General features: G+C 42.6%; 1 protein-coding gene across 4 annotated transcripts in view; it reads left to right on the plus strand.

Moving 5' to 3' along the window:
* Positions 1-21,995, plus strand: part of TAB2 (TGF-beta activated kinase 1 (MAP3K7) binding protein 2) — a 121,073-nt gene that overhangs the window by 49,070 nt on the left and 50,008 nt on the right. The window contains exon 3 of one of the 4 annotated variants that reach the window (XM_075924405.2): positions 8,898-9,879. The exons of the other annotated variants lie outside the window; for them this stretch is intronic. The gene's annotated coding sequence lies outside the window, so the exon portion shown is untranslated. The remainder of the gene's footprint in view (positions 1-8,897; positions 9,880-21,995) is intronic. 4 annotated transcript variants of the gene reach the window in all.

Below are 21,995 nucleotides of genomic sequence, written 5' to 3' on the forward strand. Positions count from 1 at the left end.
CAATGCAGAGGAAGCATACTCAAAACAATAAAAGAACCTACGTGCATGCTGATAAGCTTACCAATGATCACTGCCCGACTTCAGCAAGAAGTAAGAAACATTTGTGTTTAATACAGTGGACTCCAAAAAATACTAAATTCAGTGAAATGTTACAACTATACTTGAAGAAATCGTCCTAGATGTCACAATCAACACTCTATTTTGAGCCTGCCACTTTGTACTGCTTCTCCTAATGGTCTTAATGTGAGGGAAATAGATCAAAAAGTATTGTGTATTAGTACTGAATATAACTGTAGCTGCAGTGAATTATGGAGCTATGATTAGTAAATTATTTAAAATATCATTGAATAAGTGTTTAAAGTTCTTATACCACTGTCATTAACATATATCCATAATGTTGTGTGTTAAATGTTTTGGGATACAAGCCATGAAAATGAGATCTATCTCTTAGCTGTTTGAAAGAATGCCTGACCCCATGTAAGCCTACAGTTTAAAAAAGATGAGCCAAATTTCTGTTGCCTTAGGACTATGAAATATTTGTTTCCTGTACTTCTCCACAGCACTGTTTTGCCATCAAAAATGAATATTTTTCTGATTCCTGCTGCAGTGATTGGTGATGCCGAATGTCTAAACCAGGGATTCTTATAATAAATTTTTGGTGACTTCAGAATGTTATCACCAACTCTTATCTATGGCCACTATGACATTTTTTCCTAAAATAATTAGGAAAACCAAATAAAGATGTGTTTCTGTGTGTAGTAATTTAGGTATGTAGGGTTTTTTCACAGAGTAAATAAAAGTAACACACAGTTGTCTTTATGACCTAAACAGAATGGAAACACAAATAAGGTGCTTTGTATGTTTTCTTTTTTTGTTTCTTTTGCTTTTGTGGTTGCATTTTCTTTTTAGGAATTTTTCTTTTTAGTTTGTTTCTGTGAAGTTTGATATTTATACGTTTGTTAATATCACTTTTCACATCAGAAGACTTGTTAGCTAGCTGGGAGGCAATGAAAAGTGATATTAACAAACATACAAATATTATTTTTCACAATAGACTTATTTAGCCCTAGAAGGCTGGGGGGGAAATTAAGCATTGGATGGAGAGGAGGGTAGGGAGGCAGTGGGAGTTAGGGGTCATGCCTGGATGGGTGAGTGATCAGGGGAGGCAGTGGAGACTGGGGTGATGGAGGGGGCAGCAGTGAATTGTGCAACTGTGGGGCGGAGCCCAGTACTGAGCAGCTAAAGCCCCAAGTCTGAATCCCCGCAGGCTGAGCCTGCTGGTGCATGGCTAGAGCCTGCCACCCACCACCCTAGGTCTGAAGCTAGAACCCTCAGGAAGGTTCAGTGCACATTGGCTGGTGGTCCCTGGGAAGGGGCTGCTGCTTTGCTGCCACCTCATCCCCAATTATGACACAGGAGCCTGTGGCTGCAAGACAAGCCCCTGATGGCCACATGTGGCGATAGTGGCTGCATATGAGAGACACTGGTATTGACCTTGCCCAGTAAACCTTATCGTCACTAATTGTTACAGTAGTGCCCAAAATGTGTTAGGAATATAGAAAAAGGAAGATATAGTTCCTTCTCTTGAGAACCTGCTTCCCGTAGAAGCAGATAGTTATAAGCATGTTAGACTGCCTTCTGGCTTCTATCAAGATAATTAATCTCCTATTTAAAAAAAAAAGATTTCTGAAGACCATCTTATTTCACATCAGAAGACTTGTTAGCTAGCTGGGAGGCAGTGAAAAGTGATATTAACAAACATACAAATATTACTTTTCACAACAGACTTGTGAAAAGTAGTTAAGTTTATGTGGTGTAGTTTTGGGGATCTGGAGAAAAGAGGGTTGTCTTTTGACTTCAGTTTTCAATTAGAAGTTATCATTGTTCACTAAACATGTGAAACTTTTTTAGTTTAAAAAGAAGAGGAAAGGTGCATTAGTATCTCAGTATCACAGCTTGCCTTTCCCCAACTAGCAGTGATAATGTGCTTTGTGTAGAGAGACTTAAATAGTTGAAATGCTTCAGAAGGGTAGCCGAGTTAGTCTGTAACTGGAAAAATTTAAAAAACAACGAATAGTCTAGCAGCACGACTAACAAAATACGTAGATGGTGTCATGAGCTTTTGTGGTACAACCCACTTCTTCAAAACTTATAATATCATCTACATGTTTTGTTAGTCTTTAAGGTGCTACTAGACTATTCATTGTTTACATTTTTTAATAGTTGAGACAGGCTGTGCAGTATGGATCTCGTAGTTTAATATGACACATTAATATTCTGTAATGTAACTTGGGTTGTGAGTTAAATTTTAATAAATGTAAATGCAAAAAAAACCTATTTTTGAAGAAGAAAAGCCAGTTGGCATAAACTGTTCTTTGAACCCTTCTAACCGAACTTGTACTTTATGGTATGTCTGTATCATTTAGAAAAATGAGCATCTTAATTACGATTGTTTGCTAGATTTTATGAACAATCTGAAAACCCTTTTTGCAGTTGTTTTCAGTCTGTGGTCTGCAGGCTCCTGGGAGTCTGCAGATTATTTAATATTTTCAAAGGGGGGCCCACACCTCCATTTGAAATTTGTAGGGTTTCACACATGAGAGAGTTTGAAAACCACTGTTCTATTAATTTAAAGTGCTGCATATCTTTATTTGTTGCAAAAGAAACAATTAGCTATTTCTTAGGGATCATATGAAAAAAGTGTGTGAGAGAGAGACACTTTCAGAGTTTGCTACAAACTATTTGTAGAATCTGACGGGGAGAAACTGCATAAAAAGGGGAGGATATTACTGACATCTTACATTAAAGATAGTCATCTTCAGATCCTGAGGAATCTGGGCTATAGCATTCAGATTCTTCCGTAAGATACTTCCACCTTGTGTGTGTTTTGAATGGAGCTGAAATGTTTCTATTTGAGGCACTAGAAATACTGTTAAACTTTTCTTAAGTATCCAATAGGGATGTAAAAAGTTGGTTAAAAAGATAACTGTTTGACTGCTGAAAATCTTAGGGGTTACATACTTACACGCACTGCAGGCTCTACAGTATAAAGCTTAAATAAGGTTTTTACTTCAGAGCTGCATCAAATCTTCCCCTCAGCTGTGGTCACCAGCACTTGCTGGCTCTGCTTCCAGGGAGGAGGCTTTGCTGCCACAGTGAAGTCGTCTCCCCAGAACCTGGTTAGCGAAGCCTCCTCCCCAGGAACAGCTGCCAGTCCCTGTGAACTCTGCTCCTGGGAGGAGGCTTTTCTGTTGTAGAAAAGCCGCCGCCTCAGGAGCCAGACTGACAGGGGCTGCCAGCTTCACTCCTGGGGAGGCGTCTTCCCTGTCTGGGTTCTGGGTAGATGGCTTCGCTGTGGCAGTGAAGACTCCTTCTGGGAGCAGAGCCAACAGGTGCTACAGGTAAGCCAGCTCCTTAGGAGCTATAGGGGCTGTCAGCCTTGTTCCTGGGGAGGTTTCAATGTAGGCTCTGCAGCTGGCTCCTGGGGAGCTAGTGTGTAACCTGTCGGGGGCGGGGGAGGAGGGAGAGGCTGGAGCTGCTCCAGTCTCTATGGTTATCTGGAGCTGGTAAGCATTATCCATTTAGGGTGATGCTTACTGGTTAACCTTTTGCATCCCTAGTATCCACACAGTCGAGTCACTAAAAGTCAGGCAGCATAGACAATGTCAGCACTTTAGCCAACAAAATACTTCCACCCCTTATGGTTTGCATTGTCAACAGGAGAGCGCTCCTAACAAGGAGCCACTTACACCTTCCACATGCCATGGCAAAAAAACATTTTCTTTCAGGCCATGGAAGTTTTAAGCACCTGTGAACAATAAGGGTGTGTCTAGACTACAGAGTTTTGTTGACAAAACTAAACCTGCGTCTACATTACCGCTGAGTTCTGTCGACATAACGCTCTGTCGACAGAAGGCGTTATTGCATCTAAACTGTCCTTTACGTCTACACTGCTATGTCGACAAAGCAGCTTGCTTTGTCAACAGAACTGAATGTAGTCTAGACGCTCTTTGTCGACAGAAGCTTTGTTGACAGTATCTGTCGACAAAACTTCTGTCAACAAAAGCCTGTAGTCTAGACGTACCCTAAGAGTTTTGTCATTCATTTGGCAATGTCGACAAAACCCGTGATGTAGGTGGAATGCCATTACTGGGACCACAAACAGAGGCTACTAGACATAGTTGCTTTTAAGGTCTGGGATAAACAGGAGAGCATGTCACCTGTGGAGACTTCCATCTCTGAGTTTTGCTTTCATTAGAGGAGGTTACCAAAGGTCTGAGCCCCAAAATCAGCATGTGAGTCGAACTTCTATTTTTGTACAACAGACTTCACAAGTTTAAAAACTGACTTAGAAAATACAGTTTTGAAGAGGCTCTTCACAAAACAACATCACTCAGACTATCTTTACAGCTCTGTCCTAAAACAAAAATAATTTAGTTTCAACCATTTCTGTACAGAGCTGTTTGAAAAACCCAGATAAAAAGTTTCCGAAGAGAGAACATTGTGCATTTGGGGGGACCAAATTAGGTTGCTGAGTTAAAATTATCATATATATTGTATATACCCCAGCTTTAAATTTTCTTGATGAAAAGTATGTATGGCAGTTCTTCCTAGTAGGTAGATACTCCCCATGTAGGCTTCTACAGCAGAATTGATCTGGGGAAACTCTTTTAAAGACTTGCCAGAATTTCCCAATGATAAGGCAAGAATAGACCATTTCTTGTGAGCTTTCTAGGTCATATGCTCTTCTAATTCTTGGCTTCTGCAATCAGAGGAAAAGGTCAGCTCAGCTGCTTTGTCCTTCCAGTTCTCTTCCTTATATTCCACAAGTCCAAGAGCTATGATGATTTTGTAAGGAAACCAGGCAGCACTTTCCCACCAAGTGTATGCATAGATCTATAGTTTCATTGTATGCTAAAAGGCACATATTTCAGCTAAACAGTGCAGCTGTTCAGCTTAACTGATTATCTTCATATTTACAAGTCTTTAATACGGGGCGGGGAACCTCAGGCTTGGAGGCTGGATGCAGCCTCTGATTTGACTGGATCTGGACCCTGAGGCTCAGCCCTCCTCCCCCAGAATTGGGGAGCCATTGCTGGTGCTCCAGCCACCCCACTGTGGGATTGGAGCACACAAAATCTACGAAGCTGGCCTCCCTAGATGCGAAAGGTGAATGTGGGGAGTGTCTTTCTCATTTTCAGTCAGCCACATCAGTGGGGGGTTTTGGGGGTTCTCACTTGGGTATGGCCCCCAAATGATTTTTCTGTGGGTCAGTGGCCCCCCGACCCAAAAAAGGTTCCCCATTCTTGCTTTAATAGGCTATTCCTTATAGAAATGTAAAAGCCCATTTAATTGGTTAACCAGTTAAATGTGATGTTTAACCCATTAACCGATTAAAGGGCTGTGAGCAGGGAGGGTAGAGTGGCCCTTCAGCCTGGCCAGAGCAGTCCCTGCCTACATCCCTCTCCAACCTCCACCGGTTAATAATTATCTGGAACTGGTAAGCACCTGTTAAGAGCGATGCTTACCAGTTAACTAGTTAACCTTTCAAATCCCTAATTCCTTATCACTTTTCCTCTCTGTCATTTTAGCCTCTGAGGAAGTGTTTTCACTTAGGAATAGAAGATTTGTAAATTTTAGTTCTCAGGTGATAGCACATTTTGGGAGATGCTGTCATAGGAAAGCTGAGATAAGTAGCCACTGTTGGTCTCTGGTTCCTGTTAGCAGTAGTCATTATTAAATGCAATTTTGAGAGAGCCTTTTTTCAGCTTTACAGTTAGTACCAGATGACTTTGAATGGCCATTGGGGGTGGATATGCAAGGATGAAATACCATTTCTGGAACAGGAGAACAGACAGTGTGTTAGGATCATGTCTTCTTGCAAAACTCAGAAGACAACTAGTGACCACTGAACTGCAGAATGAGGAAGCAAATGTTTATGGAGCATTCTGAGGAGCTGGTCCCAAGCCTACAGAGGCAGAAAACTCTGTTCCAAAGACCCACAGTGGCACAGAAGACAGTGGCTATTTTCTGGAAGTTGACAATGCCCGACAGCTACCAGTCAATTACAAGCTACTTTGGGGTAAGAAAGTCACCTGGAGAGCAGATTTAGTGCAAGTTTGTGAAGTTATCAACACTGTCATCTACCCATGGTTCATCAATGTTTCAGAAAATATAGCTGGTTTCCAGAGAATGGGATTTCTAAAACTGCTTGGGGGGTCATCGCCATACTTTTCCTGCTGAAAGAAAGGAGCGAGTATCAATTACTTTTTCGTTACTATTCATTTATTCAAGGCTTAGTGGGCTACAAAGGCAGGTTAATTATCACTAGTTTTGAACACACAGGAAAAGATTCATGGTGCTGGACTTCCTGAAGATATTGATACTATATCCTTGAAGGGAGGTAGGAACCTTATTCTCCAGAAATATCATGATTCTGTATAGCATCTCTGTGGCAATAGTTATTCTGGGGAACATGAACCTACCTTGTCACTGACAACCTGGCAAAACAGGAGTTTTGCTTCAAAACTGAGCAGTTCCAAGAGAGAATTGGAGTGTGCGTTCAGGTGGTCGAAGGCTTGTTGGCCTATGTCCTGCTTGGATACTATTGTAGTCAGCACTGTCTGCATTATTATGGTATGCTGTGCCCTTCATAACATTTTCCAGGCTAAAGCTAAGTACTTTAGGATACATGACAGGACTGGTTTTACAGCCAACCTGATCCAGTGAATGTTCATGGTGATGCTGAATCACAGCCTGGAAAACCAGAGGTGCAACTTGCGCTTATGGCTGTGTTTATGCTGCACTTCTGTCAATAAAACTTTTGTTGCTCAGGGATGCACACTTTTGTTGGACATGCCCATGACCAACAAAAGTTTTACTGCTGAAAATTACTGGTATGGACAGTACTTTGTCTATGAGACACACTCCTGTCCACAAAGCTACTGCTCTTCTTCTTTGAGGATGGTTTTATTTTGGCAGTAGAAACCTCTTCTCTGCTGACGGAGTGGCTACATACTGTGCCTTACAGAGGCAAAGCTTTAGTGGCACAGCTGTTCTTGTGTAAGATGTGCAGTGTAGACATAGCCTACATGTTGGAACAGAGAGCAAGGGACAAAAGCTCTAGGAAACATTCCCTTTCATGTTTCAATGCATATTTTCCTTTCCTTTTGACCACAGTCATTAGCCAATCGTTTAATGACTATGGTAAGTGGGGTAGAGTGCCTCTCCAGATCTAACACTTTCTGGCTGATTGTTTGCAGAGTACATGTTTAGTTAAATTGCACTTCATTTTGTGTTAATGTTCACAGTTGGTGATGGTGATCTGTTTTAGTGTGATTACTTAGTGCCTGAGGGACACTGAGAACAATTCATGAAGGGGTTGGGAGGTGCTTTTACTACTGATTTCTGGTGATGATAATTGTGTAGGGAGCAAGGACATTTACTGGCTGTCAGTCATGAGTAACTCCAGGGTTCAACATGGTCACGGGGTTTCTTGGAGGTTAGAGAGAGGGATATTTTTAGCACTTTTCAGTATGTTGTGGAAGTTGCTTTGTTTTTCCTGTTCTCTTTTTTCCAAATCCATAGGGAAGTTTATGAATTCTTCCGCCACCCAGTTAAAAGAATGATCTGTTATTTTCATGCACGTACTTTCAGCATCTCTAATTTATTTATATTCACTTGTACTTATACTTCTGGGAAGAAAAGACATAAGACTTTGCAGTTTTCTACAAAAAGCCAAAGGAGGGTTTGACTACTTTTTCTTCATAGCCTGAATAAAGGGTCCAAATATAAATAAAGTTAGCATTTATTGAAACTAGTAGATGTAACGTAACGTAACTATGAACAATTTTTAAAAAGGAACTGTGAATAAATGGATCAGACTCTGAAGAGTGTTAACTTTACTGCCCATGATCCCTTCATCTTGGCCTCCTCTCACATTCCTCCAGATAAAGGATGAATAGCTGTGTCAAATGAGGCCATTTCCTTTCAAGTGTTTTAGGACTGGTCATGTGCTGGCCTGCAGGCACGCTTCTGGGTTCATATATCCCCCTCCTGCATGGTCAAAGTGCTTCTCCTGCTAAGGGTTTCTAGATGATATGCAGGGTGTTGTGTTTGAAGTTGTATACCTCTTCCTGCTTCCCTCTTCACTGTTGAATGGAGTCCTGCACCTCAACAGCACAAGGAAGAGTAGCTGGAATAGGAGTTGAAGGTGCCAATTACCTGACACTAGCAGTGGCTGTTACAGCTGGCAGGACCTAAATCCATTTCACTAACATTTTATATCCAAGACTGCAACCAGGCGTAGTTCTGGCACTGGCCCTTTGGGAAGTTCCCATTCCCTATACATATGTCCTGCTTCTGGAATTGGAAAAGATGACCATTATTGACTCCTGTCTTTGGAAAATATGTTTCTTCTGCTCAATAGCCTTTTCCTTCCTTTCCCTCATGAAGTCAAAGCGTTCCTTGCTCCTTGTGTCAATTTTAGTGTCCTTTTCAATCTTCCTCTACTGTCCCATGGCTGCTGCTCCTGGACCTAAGTAAAATGGGTTCTTTCTCCTCAGCTGACGGTCCTGTCACCTTAATCATAAAAGCTGCATTATATTTTTTCCCTATGGAAAGTGGGTTAATAAAACACGCCACATAACATTATAACACCGTACGTAATCTACAATATTGATGCTTTGCAGTATCTCTAAAATGCAATTGTTTCAGTATCATTGATTCTTGGACAGCTTTTGCAGCCCTGGAGAAAGAAGCGCCCAATGGAAATGGTAGGTAGCGCCAATTACTGGTTTTTAAAAATTTAGTGTGGTAGTGTGTGATTGAGCTAATCAGCTGGAGGGCTGCATTTATTTCAGGTGCGGAGTTAATGGTTCTTAATTTCTTCTTTTAAGGGTGGCTATCAATTGGAGAACATTGACGTTTTGAAAGTACCAAACTGGAAAAGGGAGTGGCTTTCCAGTCCTGTGGTGGGGATCCAGCAGTCTATGCAAGAGAGATGTTTTGTGCTACTTGTTACCTCTCTACATTGCTGAATGGAGGGGTTTGGTGAACTGTGAAAGTGGATCAAGCACTTTGAACTTTTAAAAACCAGCTGGAGTTTCTGCTGCACCAGAAGGTTGTTGACATATACTTATTGGCTGGGAGGCAATCTGAATGGAAATAGATCATATTTTAAGTAAATGGAGCCTGTCTGGTGGGTAAGAAGTGAACCACTTGTCCCAAATCTGCAGCATCAGGAAACCTGGGCTCTCTGTCCTGCAAAGCGGGGAGAAAGAAACAGGGAAAGGATCACATTGCAACTGTACTGTATTCTATGAACTTTCTGATCAAGACTGAAAGCCACTTACTTGGCTCCCCACTACAAAGGAGTGCCACGTTATGTTTGTGCATCCAGTGGAGTGAATTGTGCACCTGCTCCTTTTTCTCCCAGCTTATGAGGCATGGCTCTGAGTGGAGAGATACCAGACACCAGGGCATGGGAATGCTTGAAAACATTTGTACTGAGAGGGAGAACTACTGACTTCTTCAAAGAAGCAAAGCTTCCCCTTCTCTCTCCTGTATGTAGCCTGTCCTGGGACTAAATCAACTCCCACAATTCCACACTTGCCATGTTCATAAGAACCAGGGGTTACTGCAATGAAAGTTTGTGGCCTTGAAAAGGAGAAGAAAATAGTTGTAATTTTGGAAAACCATTAAGTTTGTACAGATGTCCTGTTCTTAAATCAGATCTTTGTACTCCCTCGCTTGCTATTTTCCTCTTGGTCGACAAACATAAGAATAGCCATACTGGGTCAGACCAAAGGACCACATAGCTAGTATCCTGTCTTCCGGCAGTGACCAATGCCAGATGCCCCAGAGGGAGTGAAAGAACAGGTAATCATGAAGTGATCCCTCTCCTGTCATCCATTTCCAGTCTCTGACAAACAGAGGCTAGTAAGAATGGACCCAACTTCCATGAATTTATGTAGGTTCTTTTTGAACTCTGTTAAAGTCCTGGTCTTCACAACATCTTCATAAACTGAGACCCAGGAGCACTAATGATAGTTTGTTAATGTTCTGTTCTATAGCTGCTGCCAAAAGCTTTATAATGACTTGTTGTAGTTCAATAAAATGTTGAATATACAGTTGTCTTGGTTGCAGACTCTTGTGGCCTAAGAGGAAAGTGGCATTCCAGTCCTATATGCAACCCCAGAAAGAGTGAGGGAGATGATGTTGGGGAAGGCGAGGTTTTAACTTGCCATCCTCATGTTTGGGTGGTTCCTTCTGAGTCTTGGGATTTTCCTCTGGCTCATCAGGAGGAGCTTACTGAACCAGCTCTTACAGGTAGGGGTGAAGGATATAACATGATCTTCTTTCCCTGGTCTTCCAGGGCATCTCCTCTGCAGCTCCTGCTGCCTTCCATGCCTTGGCCTTCAACAGCATTCCTTCAGATGATGAGGCTGGTGGGGTGGAGGAGGAGATCATGTGGACCTCAGACTCGGTGCTGGGAGCTGTGATGAGTACCTGATCCAACTCCTTAAAGAATAAGTGTGTTGGAAGATCCCTTCTGGAGTGATGGCTGGAATTTTTTGCTGTCTAGTACAGGTGTCTTCAGTGCTTTGCCCTTACTGGCACAGAGCTGGAGTGCAGTGAATGTTGCCTGCCCCAGTCTCTCTCAAACCTCCTGGTACAAGTGTAAGTTCCTGGTGCTGCATGAGAAGTTGTAGAGGACAGTGAAATTCAACCACCCACTTGATAAGCATTCTGGTGTATTCATTTGAGTAGCTGGTTCTATGTTCACGTATTTGGGCAAGAAAAACACAGAAAATCATTCTGAAGTGGTGAACATAGCTCATTATTTTAGTGTTAATGAGGAGACAGGGATCTTTATAGATAAGGGTAAGGGTTGAACTGGAAAAGGTTTAATGTACTGTTCTTGGAATTTACTAGTTTTCCAGCCCTATTCCCACAATACATGTCCCTGATCCCTATCCACATTACAAACTGACATGGGCGTGGGGCAGTGTATGTTCATACCTATCCCTCAAGCATGAGATTCTGGAGTTTAGATGTGAACAGTAATGGGTTCTGGCACAACCATACACATGCACTTGTATCCAGTCACAACCATACACATGCACTTGTATCCAGCCACAATTTTAGATCTTGAAAATGTAGGCTAGTATGAATGAGAGCTAATACATTCTATAGTGAATGCTAAAAGAATACATATATGCAAAATGCTGCTTTTCCATATTTTTAATTCTCACCTTTTCAGTATTTACCTGGGTTTGTCCAATTTTGATTATGCCATTTTTTGAAAGACACTAGGCTTAATACATAGCCAGCTAACACATCTTCAGTGGTGGTAGTGAGCCAGGATTTTCAAATTTTTCTCCCCCACAGGTATTGCAGCCCTATAGGTCATTCTTCAGCATGGTTCATTTGGATGCTTACTAAACTGATAGTTATTTGGAGAGCCCACCACATTTATGTGGCAAAACTTAGCATATTACTGCAGCCTTCTGAATTAGAAAACTGAAATTTTGAGTATTTCTGACTTTCATAGGTAGAATTTGTTGCTGGACTGTCCAGAATTAAGACATTAGAGCTGTGTCCTTATTGTAGTCAATTTTTACATCAGTTTAATCAGGTAGGTGCTTTGTAGTGATGCCATGAGGAATATGCTCTAAAATGAGGTATAAATCTATTTTTTCTTATAAGTGGCCTTTCAGTGTCTTAACTACTTACAGTACTCAGATCTTTTAAATTTTCCATCAAGTTTTGATTTGATTTCTCTGAAAATTTTAGTAGTAAGGGTTTTGACTAACTGAATTCTTTCCTTGACATGGAATGAGAACAAGTCTGACCATTCATAGAATCATAGAAGATTAGAGTTGGAAGAGGCCTTAGGAGGTCATGTAGTCCAACCCTCTGCTCAAAGCATTACCAACCCCAACTGCATCATCCCAGCCAGGGCTTTGTCAAGCCTGGCCTTAAAAATCTCTAAGAATGAGATTCCACCACTTCTCTAGACAACCCATTCCAGTTCTGCACCATTCTTCTGGTGAAATAGTTTTTTCTAATATCCAACTGTAACTTGACACTGTTGCTCCTTGTTCTGTCATCTGCCAGCATTGGGAATAACCTAACTCCATCCTCTTTGTAGACTGATATCTCTAAAGTAAAATTATTTATAAACACAGCATTTGTGTTGTATCTATAGCAGGGTTTAGTTCAGTGTTATATTTTTTTTAAATAGAATTTCAGGCTATTATTCATAAACTAAAGTTTGTTAGCTGTTGCCAGCAGATAAACTTTGTGCTGTTTATATGCTGCGTCTAGCATCTAACTCAAGGATGGAGAACCTACACTCAAAGGCTTTATCTGGCACGGGGGAGGAAGCAGCTCTGCTGCCATTCCCCCCACCCCTCCTCCTCCTGACTTGGAGAATGGCAGCACAGGAGGCTCTCTCCCTGTACTCATCTGTAGGCTTTATCCCTGTCACTTCCAGTGTCCAGGAATTACAGTCAATAGAAGTGGCAGGGGTGCCTGCAAGCTCAGGGAAGTGCAGAGCCACATGTGGCCCCCGATCTGTACTAAGTAGGCTCTCCAATCCCTTGTCCCCTCCTGAACTTTTCCTCCCACTCCCAGTCTGCTTCCACCCAGATCCCCTCCCCCCCACCTCTAGTCCCAACTCACTCCCCAGCAGCCCCTTCCTGCACACTGAATCCTTCATTTTTGGTCCTACTCCAGAGCTAAGGGGCCCACACAAAATCTACTAGGCCCAGGCTCTTAGAGTTAACCCAGCCTTGGGGAGAAGCCCGAAGCCTGGGTGCCCCAAGTTGCATGGATGAAGTTAATTTCTCTCACTTGCCCTTAGCCCCCCAAATGATTTTTCTGAGATTAGTGGCTCCTGACCCAATAAAGGTTCCCCAATGTAAAGTGTTCTTCTTTAGCAGCTGCACTAATACCCACCCACATGTCCATCCATCTCCTATGCAAGAGTAAACTACAACTTAAGTATTTTTTGAAAATACTGTATAAAAGCTTTATTGTGAAATGTATTCTGATTCAAACTCACAAAAGCAAGGACATGAAAGTTTAAGGCATCTAACATTACATATACTCTCTTCCTCAATTTACAGGTACTTACTTTGCCATCATCACAACTACCATATTCTATAGTTCATGCATCGCAAATTTAACTCTGCTTCCCCCCAGGGTGCCAGCCTTTCCTCACCCTATGTTAGAAACTACCCCTTCCCAACATACTACAGGCGGCCCCCGACTTGTGACGTAATCGGCTCCTGGGGAAGCGTCGCAAGTCGGGGCCGTCATAACTTGAACCCTCATTTACAATAGGCATCGTGCGCCGTTGGGGGTTTTCAACAAAAATGGTTGTAAGTATGGGGGGTCGTAACTTGGGTGGTCACATCTCGGGGGTTTCCTGTACTGCAGATTTTCACAAAGAGGTGGTTTGGTAAAGGGGATATGGAGATGAAAAGGCTGTGTGGGAGAAGAGTTAGTCATGGTCTGTGGTGATACTTAGGTATAAGTGGAAGACTTAAGTTTCTGCAAGGGGCTTCACAACGTAGATGGCTTCCATCTACTTGTTTAAAATTGTCACTTAATGTTTTATAAAATTGATTGATCAGGAATTTCTTGACTGGGTAGAATAGGCCAGGATTACCTGAGAAGAAAACTAGGTGTAAAATTCTGGACTGATTGACTAGTCTAATTACCTAATAAGAGCAGAAGGCAAAGCAATGGGGAAGTTTCCAGCCAGGGAGGGAGAGCAGCAGTGCATGGAGCTACTTTTGTCTCCGCTTCTTTCCCATGAGCAGGATCCGGTGGGGAGGCTCGGGGTTTTCTCCCCATGCTCCTCCATCTAGGAGGGAGGGTGCAGAAGTGGGCTGGGCTAATGGGCTCATGGGAGGAAGGGCAAGAATGAAGCAACACCACAGGCTTCCTGCTGTGGGAGGGCGGGGCTGAGCTTGAGCTGCAGCCCCTGCAAGATGGCCTGACCTAGTTTGAGAACCACAAAGAACTCCTGCAGATCTCTAGTTTGCTGGACAGAGTGTATACTTTTGTGTGCTGCATGACGCACGTGTGCCTTATTCACAGAGAACAGTAACCAAGAATACAGAAAAAAGATCATATGGAATGAAAAATATTATCTCACTCCATATAACCCTTCCAACAACATATGGCTAAAGTTGTCTGCACCTTATGAGAAGATTATTACACTTTCATTTAGAATGAAAATGTCATTTTAGACATCTAACTCCTGTTTAATATTCCCATTTTCACTCTTCTCAAAGGATGACAGTTTCAAATTAAATGAAAATATGAAGCTGAGAAGTATTTTAAAATATTAGGAATGTGATTGTTGTGTGCCCCACGCATAAAGTCAGAATTACCTAAATCTTCTACGGGAGTGTGTAAAACTTTGAGAGCAGGCAGATGCTGAGCACTGAGTCTTAATGAGCAGGGCTCGCCAAACCAGGGTGAGCCCTGCTCACCAGCCACGCTGTCTGGCAATCTGCGAGTAGCCACGGGCGAGTAGATTGCATTATTTGTCGAGCCCTGTTAATGAGTATATGGAAAGATTAACCTAAATAATCCATACAGAAGCCTCTGGAACCTCATAAGATTGGGTCCATAATCCATGAACTATTGGAACTCATTTACAAAACATTTTCCTAAACATTACATGAATATATTCTCTCATACTATAGAATTAGAATTTATAATCTCTAGTCCATGATGAAATAACATTGACAATAATTTATCTTAATTAAAACTGTCTTTAAATAGGTTTTTTCCTCAGAAAGCATCTGAGATCCTTTTTTTTTAAATTCTTTTTAATGGTTTTTTTTTTTTCCATCCACCCTGATTTTGGCAAATATCTCACTCATGGTATGTCTACACTACAAAGCCGTTAGTTCGAAGTAAATTTAATAGTGGCTATACATGCAAACCGCTAGTTTGAATTTGAATCGAACTAGCAGAGCGCTTAATTCGAACTAGGTAAACCTCATTCTACAAGGAGTAATGTCTAGTTCGAATTAAGTAGTTCGAATTAAGGGCTGTGTAGCCATTTAATTCGAACTAGTTGGAGACTAGCCCTTCCCAGGTTGCCCTGGTGGCCACTCTGGGCCAAACCAGGGAAACTCTTCTGCCCCCCTCCCGGCCCCGGAGCCCTTAAAGGGGCACAGTCTGGCTACAGTGCTTGTGCCAGTTGCAAGCCTGCCTGCACCTGGCACAGCATGAGCTAGCCACCCGCTGCCACCCAGCCCTCCGCCTCTTCCCAGGACCAGGCTGGCGACTCCCAGGAGCCTGCCCGGAGTCGCAAGAGGCGGGCGCCCGCCTGGTCTAGTGCGGAGATCATGGACCTCATCAAGGTTTGGGGGGAGGCCTCCAACGTCCACGATCTCCGCACTAGGCACAGGAAAGTGGCCATCTAGGGCAGGATAGCTTCCAGCCTGGCCACCAAAGGCCACATGCGAACCCAGGAGCAGGTTTGCATGAAAATCAAGCTGGTCCAGTGAGACCCCGGACCCTGAGCCCTGAGCTTATAACATAAGAATGGCCGTACTGGGTCAGACCAAAGGTCCATCTAGCCCAGTAGCCTGTCTGCCGACAGCAGCCAACACCAGGTACCCCGGGGGGGATGGACCGAAGACAATGACCAAGCAATTTGTCTCGTGCCATCCATCTCCAGCCTTCCACAAACAGAGGTCAGGGACACCATTCCTACCCCCTGGCTAATAGCACTCCATGGACCCAACCTCCATGAATTTATCTAACTTCTCTTTAAACTCTGTTATAGTCCTAGCCTTCGCAGCCTCCTGTAGCAAGGAGTTCCACAGGTTGACTATGTGCTGTGTGAAGAAGAACTTTCGCTTATTAGTTTTAAACCTGCTGCCCATTAATTTCATTTGGTGTCCTCTAGTCCTTATATTATTGGAACTAATGAAGAACTTTTCTTTATTCACCCTCTCCACATAACTCATGATTTTATATGCCTCTATCATATTCCCCCTCAGTCTCCTCTTTTCTAAGCTGAAAAGTCCCAGTCTCTTTAGCCTCTCTTTATATGGAACCTGTTCCAAATCCCTAATCATTTTAGTTGCCCTTTTTTGAGGTGAGGAGACCACATCTGTACACAGTACTGAAGATATGGCGTACCATAGTTTTATACTTCCCCTCCTCATTCTTCCCCTGGCTTCCCTCTTCCAGCTCCCCCCTCCCAGGTTTCCCCCTCCCCTCTCCCACCCTCTCTCTTCCCCTCTCCCACCTCCTTTTCCCAGTCTCCCCAGTTTTGTTAAATAAAGAGAGTTTCTATTTTTGAACACACGTGTCCTTTATTTTTACATCAGGAAGGGGGGCTAGGGAGGGGTAAGTGGAAGGAGGGTGTGGGAGGAATGGGGCACAAGTCCCCGATGGGGAGGACTGGGGTGGCTCTGCAGGCTCCTCGGGGTGGAAGCTCTCCTGCAGGGCCTCCTGGATCCTGACAGCCCCCTGATTGAACCCCCCGGATGGCAGCCTGCAACAAGTGCAGCTGGGCTGATGGCCGAGTGCTGTGATGTGCTGAGTGTGGGCATTCAGAGCATTTCAAGACAGGACTGCTTTGCTGTCCCTCATCGAGTTAGACAAGCAAGCAGGGAACCCTGAGAACTGTCTGTCCGGGGTGGGGGTCGGGTCCCTTTTAAGCATAGCCCTCGGCTAGCCTGAGGCAGCAGCTCCACACTCTAAGTCCTAACCTGATGCCCTGCCGGCACTGGTTCTGGCCAGCCTTAACTTCGGTTCAGAGTCCACTCAATGTGGACATGCTATTTCGAATTAGCAAAACGCTAATTCAAATTAGTGCATCTAGACCTAAAAACTAATTCGAATTAGCTTAGTTCGAATTAACTAATTCAAATTAAGTTAGTTTGAATTAGTGCTGTATTGTAGACATACCCCCATTCAGGTGACAGAAGCTTAGAGATCCCATGTTGACTGGTGTCCAGAAGATGTTCTTGGCCTGTGTGCATCTAGTCTGTTTAATGCAGTGATGCCAACCAAATTCAAAGCAGCATAGGAAGGTATCATATCATGGAAATAGAACTAAGACTACCAGCTCTGGAAACCTTTGGGTTAAGATTATAAAGTATCACCATGAAATTCTCATTGAAATCTCTCAGGAAGATAAAAGGGAGACCCTTATTCATGGAAAGAAAGGGCTCCACATGGCGCCCTCTCATCTATCCCAACAAAGGAATGAAAAGGAGATGTCGACAGTCTCTGTTCCACATCTACTTCAACTCAGGACACTGAATCTGTGTGATTCATGTAATCTGATTACTATAGTCTATTCAAGAATGTGTTTGGATAAGCATTGCAAAGAAGATTGCATGCACACAGTTAGTCAAGCTACTGTCCACTTCATCAGTGGGCTTGTCCACAGTTGCATGGCGGAATTAGCTAAATGCCTATGAAGTTTACAGTCTAACTCGTGGCATAGGTAGACTCCTCAATTGCGTTTCGTTGCCTTCTCATCATCTTCCTTATTGTTCATGACAGGAGTCTTCATCTCAGTCTCTTCCAAGTGATCCGTGGTAATATGAAGGTGCTGGTAGGGTTGTCAGCAGGCAGTTTGTTGTAAAAGCTGCAGGTCTGCAGTCCAGCCCCCGCTTTCTTGTTGTCCTCCATTTCTTGTAGTATCCCTGGCAAAGTTCCTTCGCCTCCATGAAACATTGCTCATACCTGCTATACCTCATGGCTTGCATGCCCCATGCAATCTGCTCATTGATATTCATGTCTCTGACTGATCCATAGCTGTGCTTGCACAGCCTCCTTTCTCCACATGTCCAAGATATCCTTCTCGCTTGCTCATGGCTGGAGTGCGTCTACTATATGTCTGTGTATAGATACAGTCAATGGGAGGATGCAAACCACAAAGTTGAATTACTAAGTGTGATTGTCAAGGTGGGCAAATGGGAAAGAGCACTTCAAAAACATGGGTTTGTTGAAAGTGGGGAGAGGGTGAACGTCTAATCTGTGTGATCCTTGGCCAGTAGAGTTTAAATTTGTGAGCAAAACAGTAACTGTTGCAGGAACTGGGCTTTTGTGGAGGATTGGTAGGGTTGATATAGGTCATGGAATGTCTACAATCTCACGGTGTTGATTAAATTAGGACAACCATGGTTCTTGGCCATTCAGGGAAGTGGTTTTACTGCATTGTTGAACTGGATGCATAGGTTAGCTGGAGACAGATTTGAGCATAGACACATAAATAAATAGTCGACACAAGCCAACTTATATTGACCTTACTTTGTACTGTAGACCAAGCCTAACACTGCTGAAAATGCTTGGTCCCATCCTGCCCTGCCTCTTCTCTTTTCTCTCTTTTTGTCCATTGTGTATATGTTTGCCTGCTGTCTCTTCACTTTTGGCTTTGTTGCTATTGTTACGGGTAAGCATACTTACAGAAGAGTAGTGTTCATGTTAGCACTCCTCAGAGAACTGAGGGTAGAGAGAAGATGAGTATACTCAGTATCTGGATAATGGTCTGGGTTGGATAATCTTGTTTGGACAAAGGGGAGAAATTACAGCTCCCAGAAGAGTGAACAAAGCAACATTTTGGAAGAGTATCAGAGGGGTAGCCGAGTTAGTCTGAATCTGCAAAAGCGACGAGGAGTCCTGTGGCACCTTGTAGACTAACTGAAGTGTAGGAGCATAAGCTTTCGTGGGCAAAGACCCACTTCGTCAGATGCATCTGACGAAGTGGGTCTTTGCCCACGAAAGCTTATGCTCCTACACTTCAGTTAGTCTATAAGGTGCCACAGGACTCCTCGTCGATTTTGGAAGAGGTGTTTTGTATTTTAAATTAGTGGATGGCAACAGCAGGCTCTGCAAAGAGAGTAGTTGTCACTGCTGTCTGTCCTGGCTGGGTCTGCATGCATTAGTTACCACAGCTGCATAGGAGTGTCCAAGCCTCCGTTGGTATAGCAGTATTGGACATGGAGGTCCAGGTTTGTATCCTCTCTGTCTAAAGCAGGGAACTTGGGTGAGCCAGGAGGTCTCCTGGAGGAAGTGGTGGATGGTTGTGGGTCAGGATTGTAGCATAACACCTGCCACAGAGTGCTCAGTGATCTTTGGAGCTGTTGGTAGAACCTGGCAAATCCATGCATGATTTTTGTGGATCATGGATCAGATACAAAATTTTATATCCATGCAGGACTCCATGCATAAAGTGCAGCTTTTATATGTGTGTCACAGGAGACATATGCCACTTGACAAGTTTGATTATGCAGGGAAGTATTTTTCCACCTTTATTTTCTTTTAGTTGTAGTAATCTTAATTGTGATTTGTAATTGTAATACAAAATGTAAGCAGGAATTGTGGAATTTTTGTAGGTTGTCCCTTTTAATAAGATTCTTCATATTTAATCTAATTACTAAAATAAGGTTTCAACAGAAATACTGAAGCATCTTTATTGTAGCCAAGCAAATCAACAATCCAGCATGAATCAGGAATCTATTTTCTGTGGTGTCAGTAATACAAAGGTCTTATTGGATCAGATTGAAAGCACAGAGGACTTTGAAGCTGAGTTACTTAGATGTAGCTGAGGTCTAAAGCCAGACAGAGATTTCATTACTTCTTGCTGTTGGATTATAAGAGTACATTGTTTATTATAATAATTATAATTATTATTATAAGAGGGAATACAAGCTCTGTGTATTCCCTGAACCACCCTCTTGAAATATTTAAAAACCCATTGCTAGTTAACTGTCTTATACTTCTCTCAGGAGTGTGCTTTATGATTTGTTGAGTTTTCCAGGCACCTCTCCTCCCCCCCCCCCCCCACACACACACAAAAGGAAGACTTGCTGAATTACACTGAAGAAGTTTTAGGCAGTGGTGAATATGCAGTAAGAAGCTGTGTGGTGGTAGATTTAAATATTTGTAGTTAAGAATTATTACACTGTTCAGTTCTAAATATGTGTTCTGCCAAAAGAAAGTAATTATTTTTTTCCAATGGGATATTACATTTTTGTATTGTTATATAACTTTGTAGTTTATGGCCATTGTAGTAATTAAATCTGCTAGCTAATCTAAACAAGATAAGCCCTTTAATTCATGCCTTTGTACTAGTGGGTCTGAGACATTTAGTTGTCAGTGTCTGAGAAATAACATTTTGTTTACTTTTTATTGATTATTTTCTCATCTTAACAGAAGATCTGTTTATATTTAATCAGTTTATGATTGTGTGTCAAGTTAGCTGGGGACTTTGCCAGTAGTTTTCACAAGGTTCACTGACAGTTAATTCCTTTATTTATTTAAAATGTTTGGCACAACATGTGCAGACAGACTTACTGGAACGTTTATATCTCCAGGAGAATGAAAGTTCTATAGAAATGGCTGAAAGCAGTTATGCGAGGGTTATTAGTAATTTCAGATTATACTGTGCTGCAATAATGCATGTGGTTGTTTTATTTCATAAGTGAATAACAGTATATTTTATCAGCTGTATTGAGAGCTATGACCAGGATAAGTCATAAGGTCTCTTATTTCTGCTGCTCCTTCTAATCACTCCGTTCTGGACTCCGTTCTTCCCTTTACTTCTGTAGACCTTTACTATCTACTCATTTCACTCATCAGTCTCTGAATATTCCTTCAGTCTTTGCAATAGTTCCACCTCTTCTTCTGCTGTTGGTGATTAGGGATGTGAAATCTTGTTTGGTTAATCTGATTAACCAATTAAATAATTAATTAATAACCATTTAAGCACTACGTGTTAATTATAACCGATCAAAAGGGAGAGTGGATGAGGGGCCCACCGCAGCCAGGCTGGATTTGCCCCTCTACTGCAGGCACAGGCTACTCTGGGTAGCCAGAGTTACTCCTGCCTGCCATTTACCTAGGCCCACCTCAGACAGAGTCTGTTCCAGCCACCCAAAGTGGTTTCTCTCTGTGGCAAACCCTGTGAAGATGGAACAGCTGCCCGCCTGCAATGGGTGGGGAGCTGCTCCATCCCGCACTGCTTCACCGAATAACCTTTCACATCCCTATTGGTAATCTCCAAAGTTCTGTAGTTAGTTACTCCTTTTCCTTCTGCTATATTATTGCTGACCTTATCTGTTTACGCAAACTCAACTACCAGTTGTGGATCTTTCTTTCTCTTTCCAGTCTAACATCTTAACTTTTTAATCCTATTTTGGATTTGCTGCCAGCTTCTAATCTCTGTTGCTACTGTCTTTACCATCTTTCTGTTTCTCAAGGTTGCAGCCTCCAAAGTAATTTTAAACGATTGTTTCCCCAAGCAAGGCAGATGCGAAATCCTGGTGGTAGCTTCTCCATAACAGCTCAAAAATAAGTTTTCAGGTATATTGACTTAAAGCTCAGTCTATATGAGACAGGTTTTATTTTGGAATTAGTTCTGTCAATTATGACTCTTTCTAGTGAATTCTGGGTTGCTAACAATCTCTCAGAATGTCCAACAGCTCCTATAATGTTTGGTAACTTTTTCCATAATTCTGTCATATAGCAGTGGCTTGAGTGAGAGCCTGGTGTTGATGCGATCCAAATATTTCCAAACACATGGTTTGTGTTGTGGACATGATGCACTGTTGCAAAAAGCAGTGCATTTGCCTAGTCTAGACTGAGTTTAAAAGTCAAAACAATTTTTGCTGATGTTGTGGAGAAACTAGCAGCCAGATTTAGTGACTGTGTGTGTGGGGTGGGGGCGGGTTGAAGAATCCTACTGATTCATCATCTTTTATTTCTTTGTGCAGCCTCTGCCTCATGCATTAGAGTCGCTCATTCCACCAGGTCTATTTAATTGAGGATATGCTTTCCAAAAGACATTATGGGTCAGTGAATGAAGCTTGGGGTCTGCTGTATTAGAGGTCTGGGTTCCAATTTCCAGCTGTGCCTGATTTGACCTTGAACAGCTTCTTAGCTGCTAACCTTGTACCCCTTTACCTTTCAGAAGAGGCCCTCATTTCCTGATCAACCCC

This window comes from Pelodiscus sinensis, chromosome 3, assembly GCF_052426305.1.
Source record: "Pelodiscus sinensis isolate ZL-2025 chromosome 3, ASM5242630v1, whole genome shotgun sequence".
In the NCBI taxonomy this organism is placed as follows: domain Eukaryota; kingdom Metazoa; phylum Chordata; order Testudines; family Trionychidae; genus Pelodiscus; species Pelodiscus sinensis.